Source organism: Ochotona princeps, chromosome 4, assembly GCF_030435755.1.
Source record: "Ochotona princeps isolate mOchPri1 chromosome 4, mOchPri1.hap1, whole genome shotgun sequence".
NCBI classification, from domain to species: domain Eukaryota; kingdom Metazoa; phylum Chordata; class Mammalia; order Lagomorpha; family Ochotonidae; genus Ochotona; species Ochotona princeps.
In genome coordinates this window covers 66,316,407-66,325,210 of record NC_080835.1, presented here as the reverse complement: position 1 = coordinate 66,325,210, position 8,804 = coordinate 66,316,407, and positions in this window count along the sequence as shown.

The following is an 8,804-nucleotide window of genomic DNA, read 5'->3' as shown; positions in this document are numbered from 1 at the left end:
AGGGAGCTGGATGGGAAGAGGGGTCACCAGGATTAGAACCGGTGCCCATATGGGATTCTGCCGGAGGCAGTATGAGGACATCAGCCACTAGCTTTCTGTACCTTCTCCCCCTTTATCACACACACACACACACACACACACATACAGACACACACACACACTTCCATACATGCAGAATAAAAGTGATTCCTTTGTTTTACTAAAAAAAATCATGATTCGGGATAAATGTAGCTAATTGAAGAAATCACATGTATTTCATACAACATATACATATTTTGTTTAACTGAAAAGATACATTACCAGAGATAAGGGGAGAGAGAGAGAAAGATCTTACATTAACTGGTTCATGCATCCGTGGCCACAACAGCCAGAGATGAGCTCATCCGTAGCCCGCATTTCTTGTGTATCTCTCACATGGATGCAGGTTCTGAAGGTTTTGGGCCATTCTCCATACTTTCACAGTCGAAAAGCAGAGAACTGGATAGGAAGTGGAATAGCTAGGACACAAAGAGGCATCCATATGTGATCATGGTGTGTGCAAGGCAAGGATTTAGACACTGAGTCATGGCACTGAGCCCGGTACAGAATTTATGATGGACTGGCTCTGAGTGAAGAAAGAAAAGCTGTTAGTTGTCAGGCAGCACTCAGCTCCCTAAAGACCTTGATGACTGATACATGAGGGGGAGACACATTGATATCCTGAAAGCAAGACCTCAGATTTTGTTCAAGCTATAATGTTAGTTGCATTTGCTATCAGGTTTCTTTGCCACCGATTTCCTATACAACAACAGCCACAACAAAAACAACAAAACACTATAATCATTGCACTGATATCCGTTTTTCTTTCTATATTTTAATTATTTATTTTATTACAACTGTTAATTTACAGAATTAAGCAGAGAGAGGGAGTGATCTTCCATGTACATGTTCACTCCACAAATGGTACCAATGGCCAGTCATGCACAAGTGCACCAGTGTCCAAAGCTTTCAATCATTGTCAACTCCTTTCCCAGGAGATAAGCAGGATGCAGGGTTCACAGTGGATAGGATGCGACAGGAATCAGAAGGCAGAGTCCTCTCAGCCTGCTTTGTCTTAGGAGGAAAATGGGAAAAGTTTCAGAACGTTTGGGCTCACGTGGTCACCAGGGCTATCTTCCTTTGGGGAGCTAACATTTCTGATTCTGACAAAATTATTTCCCTGGCATTCTTAAGGGCTTCTGAGGTAGTAACTCTGACCATCTGTAAAATGCTTTGGCCCCATGGAGGCCTGCTTGGAAAAGAGGCAGGAATCCTTGATTCAGAGAGTGAATAGATTCAGAAAGGGAGGCATCAGGGCGTGACTAATAGTATCAAGGGAAAGGCAATGGGATCCTAAAAGTAAATACATGCCTAAATTCAGACACTTTTTCTGAATTGTGTTGAAAATAAGGTTCCTGGAACACAGTCTACACAGAAGTGTGCAATGAGTGTTAATACAGAGACAATGGCAGAGCAGGGATGCCAGGGCTTTAGCACTTTATCTCAAATCCAAGACATTCTTAACCCTCAAGGGGGAAGAATGTGAAAGGCCAGCCTGGAGTTTGAACCCAATTGACTTCACAAAACTCCAGGACACAGGCCTAGTGTTGAGAAGATTGTTGACTTTGACATCTCCCATTCCCTCAACTGGGACTGACCTGGTTCCTGAGTGGGCGCTGGTTCTAGTTCAGTTTTGATCCAGCTTCCTGCCTTTGGGAAATGCTTATAGACTGTGAAAGCAGTGGAAGATACCTGGATTCCTACAGTACCTGCACACTCATGAGAGACCAGAAAGAAGCTCCTGGCTGCTGAATTGGGATTAGCTCAGCTTCACTGCTTGTGGCCATTATGGGAGTTCACCAGTAGATGGAAGATCCCTCAATTCTTTTCTCCTTCTTTCTCTCTCATTTTCTGTTTGTGTTTCTTGCTCTCTCTCTCTGTAAAAACTGCATTTGAAATAAAAGATAAAAAGTAAACAGATAAATAGATAATTTATACATAAGTAAATGTTTAAAACAGAGTCTGGTTTCTTACTCAATGTAGTGTGAGGGGCAGGAATATTATTTTGTGTTGGAAGTAGATAGTGTTGTCACTTCTTCATAAAAAAAGAATCAATAAGTGACCATTATCCACATGACACAACAGGATTAAATTGAATCTTAGGCCTAAGTGTTACAACTCTTTGATTCCTTCATGAGTATTATAATTGAATGGTAACTTCTTTCTAGCAATTTTTTTTTTGAATGTCAGCTATACACAGTGGAAGAAAATCCACTAATTTTGTCCCCAGTGGCTGCACTAGCCGGAACTCAGCCGATCCAAAGGCAAGAACCAGGACCTTCCTCCCGGTGTCCCATGTGAGTGCAGGGTTCCAGGGCTTTGGACAGTCTTCAACTGCTTTCCTAAGCTACAATCAGCTAGTGGTGCTGCCCAGATAAGAACTGTCATCCATATGGGATCTCAGTGTGTACAAGGTGAGGACTTTAGCTACTAGGCTACCTTGACAGGGCTTTTTCTATAATTTTATAAGAACATATTATAGTCTGAAAATTGAGATATGAATTTAACATTTTGGAGTATAATGAGAAGTTTATATCTATTGATGGGATGAAGATTATGCGAAATAGGGAGGCCCTCAGGACAAGAATCATGCCTGCTTCACATATGCCGGCCACCACATGCTCGTGGTGAGCCTCTCCCAGGCCTACCTATCAGAGCCCCAGGAGCTGACCTCTCAATGAGTCTCCGGGCTTTGTTAGGCAGGTCCGGTCCCGCCTACTGTTCACTCCATGCTGGAGCTGGGGATGGAACTTGGATGGGGCGGGTCCTTCAGTCTGGGGATTTTAGCCTCCAGCAGCCGCCTGGCTACTGGAGGCCCTCAGGACAAGAATCATGCCTGCTTCACATATGCAGGGGTGCCAGTGCACCACTTGGCGCCTGGCTCTGTTTGTTGGCCGCCCTGCAGGGGAGCTCTGGGATTTTGGTTCTTTGAATCGCTGCTTAGGTAGCTCCATGCTTAACCCACAGTGCTTTGGGGCTGTGAATCAATCCTAAAGATTGCCAATGACAGTAAATCCTCCCCTGAAGAACTTGTATTTACTTAACAATACTGAGCACGGAACACCAGTTTATTCAAAAGCTAAGACTCTGGGCATGCCCAGCAGGATATCCCCATTACCTGACATGATGATAGATCAGCAGAAGGGTCACAGTGGGTGGGGCCATGACATTAACTAGCACTGGAGAACCATATCTGGGGATAGACTGTGTGGGGAGGTTGTGGGCCACACCCTGTGGAAATTCTAACCCCACTGGAAGTTTAGGAGTGGGGATGGTGACGGTCTAAGCTGGGTGAGACCAAGGAGCTTACCATCAACCACAGATGAAAGAACCCTCAACAGTCTGGACAGGTCAGGGCAGTGGCACCCGAATGTCCATCCTGAATGGGGTATGGGGTGGGCCCGACTGCTGTGTTCGCCAACTCATGCAAGGCCAAAAGGAGGACCTGTCTGTGCCGGGCACTGGCCTAAAACCCAATAGCATATGTGAAAATTTGGTCTGGGAGGGAATATAGGGGAGAAACTTGGGAAATTCTCCTGGTGTGCCACTGGTGAACATGAAGTCCAGACCTGGGGGTCGGGTAGGCTGGGCAAAGTAGGTCCGATTGCTCGTCAATGTATGGAACGGTGAAGGATCAGGTGCTACGGTCAGTACTGAACAAACCTTAGACCACAAGTTTAATTAGAAACCAGGATGGACAACAAGACATGCCCTGCTAGGTTCTTGCACCAATTGCTCTGAGTGAGCCAAGGATGATGGGACACAGTGTCTAGGGCAGGGGGTGTGACAGGCGACGGGCTGTGCCGAGCTGAGCCAGAGCAACTACTGGCACGCTTAACACTGGCTGGGAACAGGCCCAGTTGGGGAGTGGAGGGGAGACCCTGGCTGGGAGGAGGTTCCCACCAAGGGGCACACAAGCTGGAATCGGGCTGTGTTCTGGTCGGGATACAGTTGTAGCCTCCTTTGGCACAAGTGTGGACTGGGACTTGGCACACCGGGCCGGGCCAGACTGCAACCTTCTGGTGTTCTGGAGGACCAGGGTAGATGTGGAATGGACTAGGCCGGATTTCAACCCCAACTAAGCCATGTAAGTGCTATATGCGGCTATGGATGAGCCATGGTTAGGTTGAGACATCCAACAGAAGGAACCAGAATGGGTAGAAGGCCAGTTAAGAAAAGCCACTGCTCCTGCTAGGACAGGAGGTGAATTGCGTAGTGCTGGCCAATGGACCCACTGGTAAGCGTGAAACCTGGCATCAGGAGGGGATCTGAGGGAGGAGCCTGAGCAACTCCTCTGACAGGACACGGATCCCACAAATAAGCACAGGAAGCATGGAAGGAAACAGCCCAGAAAAGGTTATGGAAGGTGTCCCATGGCATGCATTTGGCATGGGTTGGGGCGGACCAGGCTGAAACAGATCACGTCATCCACTGGCAAATCCGAACGCTGGAACAGAGTGTGGGTCGGGCCAGGTTTGGTCGCGACAAAAGCAGTACACAACTCAGAATGCCAAGATGAGGTTGCCTGTGCCGATGTGACCACAGCACCCAACCAGCACACGTGAGAATCAGGAAGGGAAGGGCAGACTCGACAGGGGAATAAGGGGTTGTTCCCTTGCTGGATAGCTACTCCCACTGGAAAGCATGAGCTGGGATGGGGATAGACCAGACTAGGCAGGGCTGGAACACCTGTGCGCATCATGTGGACCAGATCAGGGAAGAGCCAGGATGGGCGGACTGTTCCTACTAGTGCCAACAAAACTAGAGGGGGTGAGAGCTGTAGGGCTTAACCAGAGCAGAAGCTGGCACTGGGGGCTAATACTGTCAAGTCAAACCACATGGCCACCTGGAGAGAGCACAATCCGGGAGTGAGAGTGACCTGGGAAGGAAATAGTGGGCTCCTCCCTCTTGGGTTACCACTCCCTTGGGAGGACACAAAATAACTAGGACAGGGACTGGGGTGGTTAGACAGAGAGGCACTCAATAACATCTATGAGGGCTGGATAGTTGAGCTGGTTGGATGGAACTAAACTCCAATACCCTTCGACATTTAAGAGAGCCAAATGGGATATGGGCAGACTGAATGAGTCTGCTACACATGCTGGCAAATCAGGGCAGGGGTGGGCCCGGTGGGGGTTATTGGGGGTCGCTCTGACTAGGCTGCAGCTCCCACTGGCTTGTGTGATGGCCAAGTATGGGATGAGCAGAACCAGGATGGACTGCAACACCCATTGGTTCCATTGGCTGAAGACAGAACCAACCCAGCAATTGCAACCACCAGCTGATTGGGGAGATGAACTGTGCCAGGTCCAGTACTTGCTAGTACATATAGGAATCTGGTCTGGGAACACCTCAAAGTTTCTTTGGGAATCCTCTCAACTAAAATGGCAGACTCAGAACCTTAACCAAGCATAAGACAGAAGATAGAACAGGTCAATCAACCACCACAGCTATATGTTGGCAGCGAAACACTGGACAAAGGGAGACTCTATGATGGACTATGTCAACCAGTAGATTATTCAATAGCCTCATCGTGTCTGGAGTGGCAAGATTGGCAGCAATGCATAACCGGTGAACTACCGGGACCAATTGCGAAAGGATCTCAGAGTATGCCCTACATCCGGGACCTGGTGTGGGTGGGAGACTGCATGGGGATTCTCCTCAATATTCCCTTTAGCCCTTGTAACTTTTTACCCTAATGAACAACGTAAAGATTGACAAAATAAAATTAAAAAAGAAAAAGGATTATGCGAAATAAGGTAGCTGTTAAGCCAAACATTGTGCATGATTTCAGGGCAACCTCTTCATCCTTTTTTAACTGGAATTACAACCAATAGGACAATGTGGGTGTGGTTAACAGGCTCCATATAAAGACCACAAGGAGGTAGGCTCACAATTCTCCACAGCTGACAGGCTGCCTTTAGGAGTAGCACCAGAGACTTCTGAAAGTCCCCACCACCAGCCGGGGTGCCTGGAGCTGACTTCATCTCCTTATTTGTACAGGAAGCAGTCAGAGGACCACAGAGAGACTGTCTGGGAAAGTACAATCCTGCTACTTTCCCCCCCCCCAAATGTTCAATTTGTCAAAATGCTTAGCTCGCATCTGTGAAGGGATGCTGCTTGCCTACTTAGCAAAATGATTCCAATTTCTACCCCTCCCATCTGTTAAAAATTCTGTCTTGGTCTATGCATTGGGGCTCAAGTGGTAAAAATTTTAATTTGACCACTTCAGTGCTTAGGTGTTTCTGTGCAGTGGGACCAGCAAACTGTAGGCAGATGCCTAAAACATTTTTGTTTGCTTTTATAATTCAGTGTTTTTATTTCACACATTTGTTTATGTGTGTTTCACGGGAATTGGCTAGCTAATTTAGTAGAAATTTTTTTTAAAACATTCATTTATTACCATGGCAGAAGTAAAGAATGAGGCTGCCACATAGACCTCCACTATGTTTCACTCCTCAAATGGCCAGGAACCTGGGCTATGTCTGAGTCTCTCACATTGGTGGTTTAAGCGCAGGCTGTTGGACCTTGTTCTGAGGTTTCCCAGCCACATCCACAGGGAGCTGGATTGGAAGTGGAGCACCTACCAACTGAGCCATCACTGCTGTGGGCAACTATAGGAAGTAGCTTAACTCACTATGCCAGAATGCTACCCTAACACAAGATACTTTGTTTAAAGGTTTTATTTTATTTGTTATTGGAAAGGTTGATTCACAGAGAGGAGAGGCAGAAAGATATATCTTCCATTGGCTGAAATACATTAAATCTTTTCATAAAATATCACTGATTTGACAGGCAGGGTTAGAGGGAGAGAACAGAAGAGTCAGATCCTCCATGGATTACTGCACTGTCCAAGTGGATTCAAGAGCTGGGATTGATCCAGGACAAGCCGACAGCCCAGAGTTCTGCCAGCTTTTCCCATGTGAGCTTCAGAGGTTCAAGTGTTTGAACTGTCTTCTATTACTCTTTCAACTTCACGAATAGGAAGTCATATCAAAATAATCATAGTCACATCTCAAAGAGACAGTCCAACATGGGACGTCACAGTATACCATGGTGCAGGAAAATACACTGTATAACTTTCAGTATTACAGCTTGACCTAAGGATACATTTCTTGGTTCAGAAGTGTTGTTCAGTGTCTGCTGCATCTATTTATATGGTTTAAAATGATGACCTACATTTTAGACAAATGCATCTTTTTATTAATCTTTTCTTTAATAATTTTTAATGTGACAATGACAAAAAATGACTGTTCCAAATGTGTGGTATACTAAATTTTTTTTACCATTATTTTGCTCTCTATTCCTCGTGTGAATAACTAAAATGTGCATTGGAAAATAGTTTGCGGTCTTACACTCCCAGCAGCCAAATGCAGCTCATGTTTACCCAGTTCATTCCCATACTCACAAAACCTGTAGCATCCTGCTTGCAGAAATATGCTGTATAATATTCAAAATTAGAAATTGTCCTGAAAATTCTCTTCTCAAAACAAGTACTGTGGTTCAGAGAACGCTGAATGTGCAAATACATATTTTTGCAAATTTATAGATGTACATTGAGAATGAGAAGTAGAAAGATCCTTTGTCTGCTGGTTCACTTGCCAAGTGGATGCAATGAAGGGCATCCAGATGCAGTAGCCAGGAGCTTCTTCCAGGTTTCAAGTTGGGTACATGGTCCCAAGGCTTTGGGAAATCCTCAAATGCTTTCCCAGACCGCAGGCAAGGAGCTGGAAGGGAAGTTGATCTGGTGACACTATGGTATCCCAGTGGATGCAAGACTAAGATTTAACCACCAGGCTATCTCGCTGGGCCCTAGGCAAATGCATCTTTTTTGTGATCACTACATGATAATTATAGTTTTAGAAATTTGAGGACCAGCCTTGTGAAACAGGAGGTAAAGCTGCTGCCTATGACAGCAGCATGCTATATTTGTGTATCAGTGATGCCACTTCTAATGTAGCTCCATGCAATGTGTCTGAGAAAACGGAGGATGATGGTCCAATGCCAAGCTCCAGCAGAGGCTGACGTGGAAAGAGATGAAGTCGGCTTGGATATGTGACATAGGAAATCGGTGTCCCTACAGTGGCTTGTGTCTCGGCAGAGAGAGATTATCAGGGCATCTTATGAGATGCTGCATCCAGGTCCACATCAGGATGAAAAACAACACATTGACACACTTACAAAAACAAAAAAATAAAGGTTTTTTTTTTTTAAAGATTTTATTAGTATTGGAAAGCCGGATATACAGAGAGGAGGAGAGACAGAGAGGAAGATCTTCCATCTGATGTTTCACTCCCCAAGTGAGCCGCAACGGGCCGGTATGCGCCGATCCGAAGCCGGGAACCAGAAACCTCTTCCGGGTCTTTCCAGTTCTTTATGGCCAAATGAGCCCAACTGGAAACCATTATGCTAAGGGAAACGAGCCAATCCAAAAAGGTTGGAAACCACGTTTGCCTTAATTTAAGATGAAATTATGTCAATCCAAAATATAGTACCTGTAAACTGTATTATTTCAACCTCAAATAATCTGTACCACATGCAATAAGATATTGTGAGGTAACCAATGAACCAACAATCACTTAATTTTTATTTATTTATTATTTTTAATTCATTAATTACATTGTATTATGTGACACAGTTTCATAGGTACTTGGATTCTCCCCACCCCGACAATCACTTAATTTTAAAGTCCTTTACTCATGCATATCATCGAAGGGCACTCACAC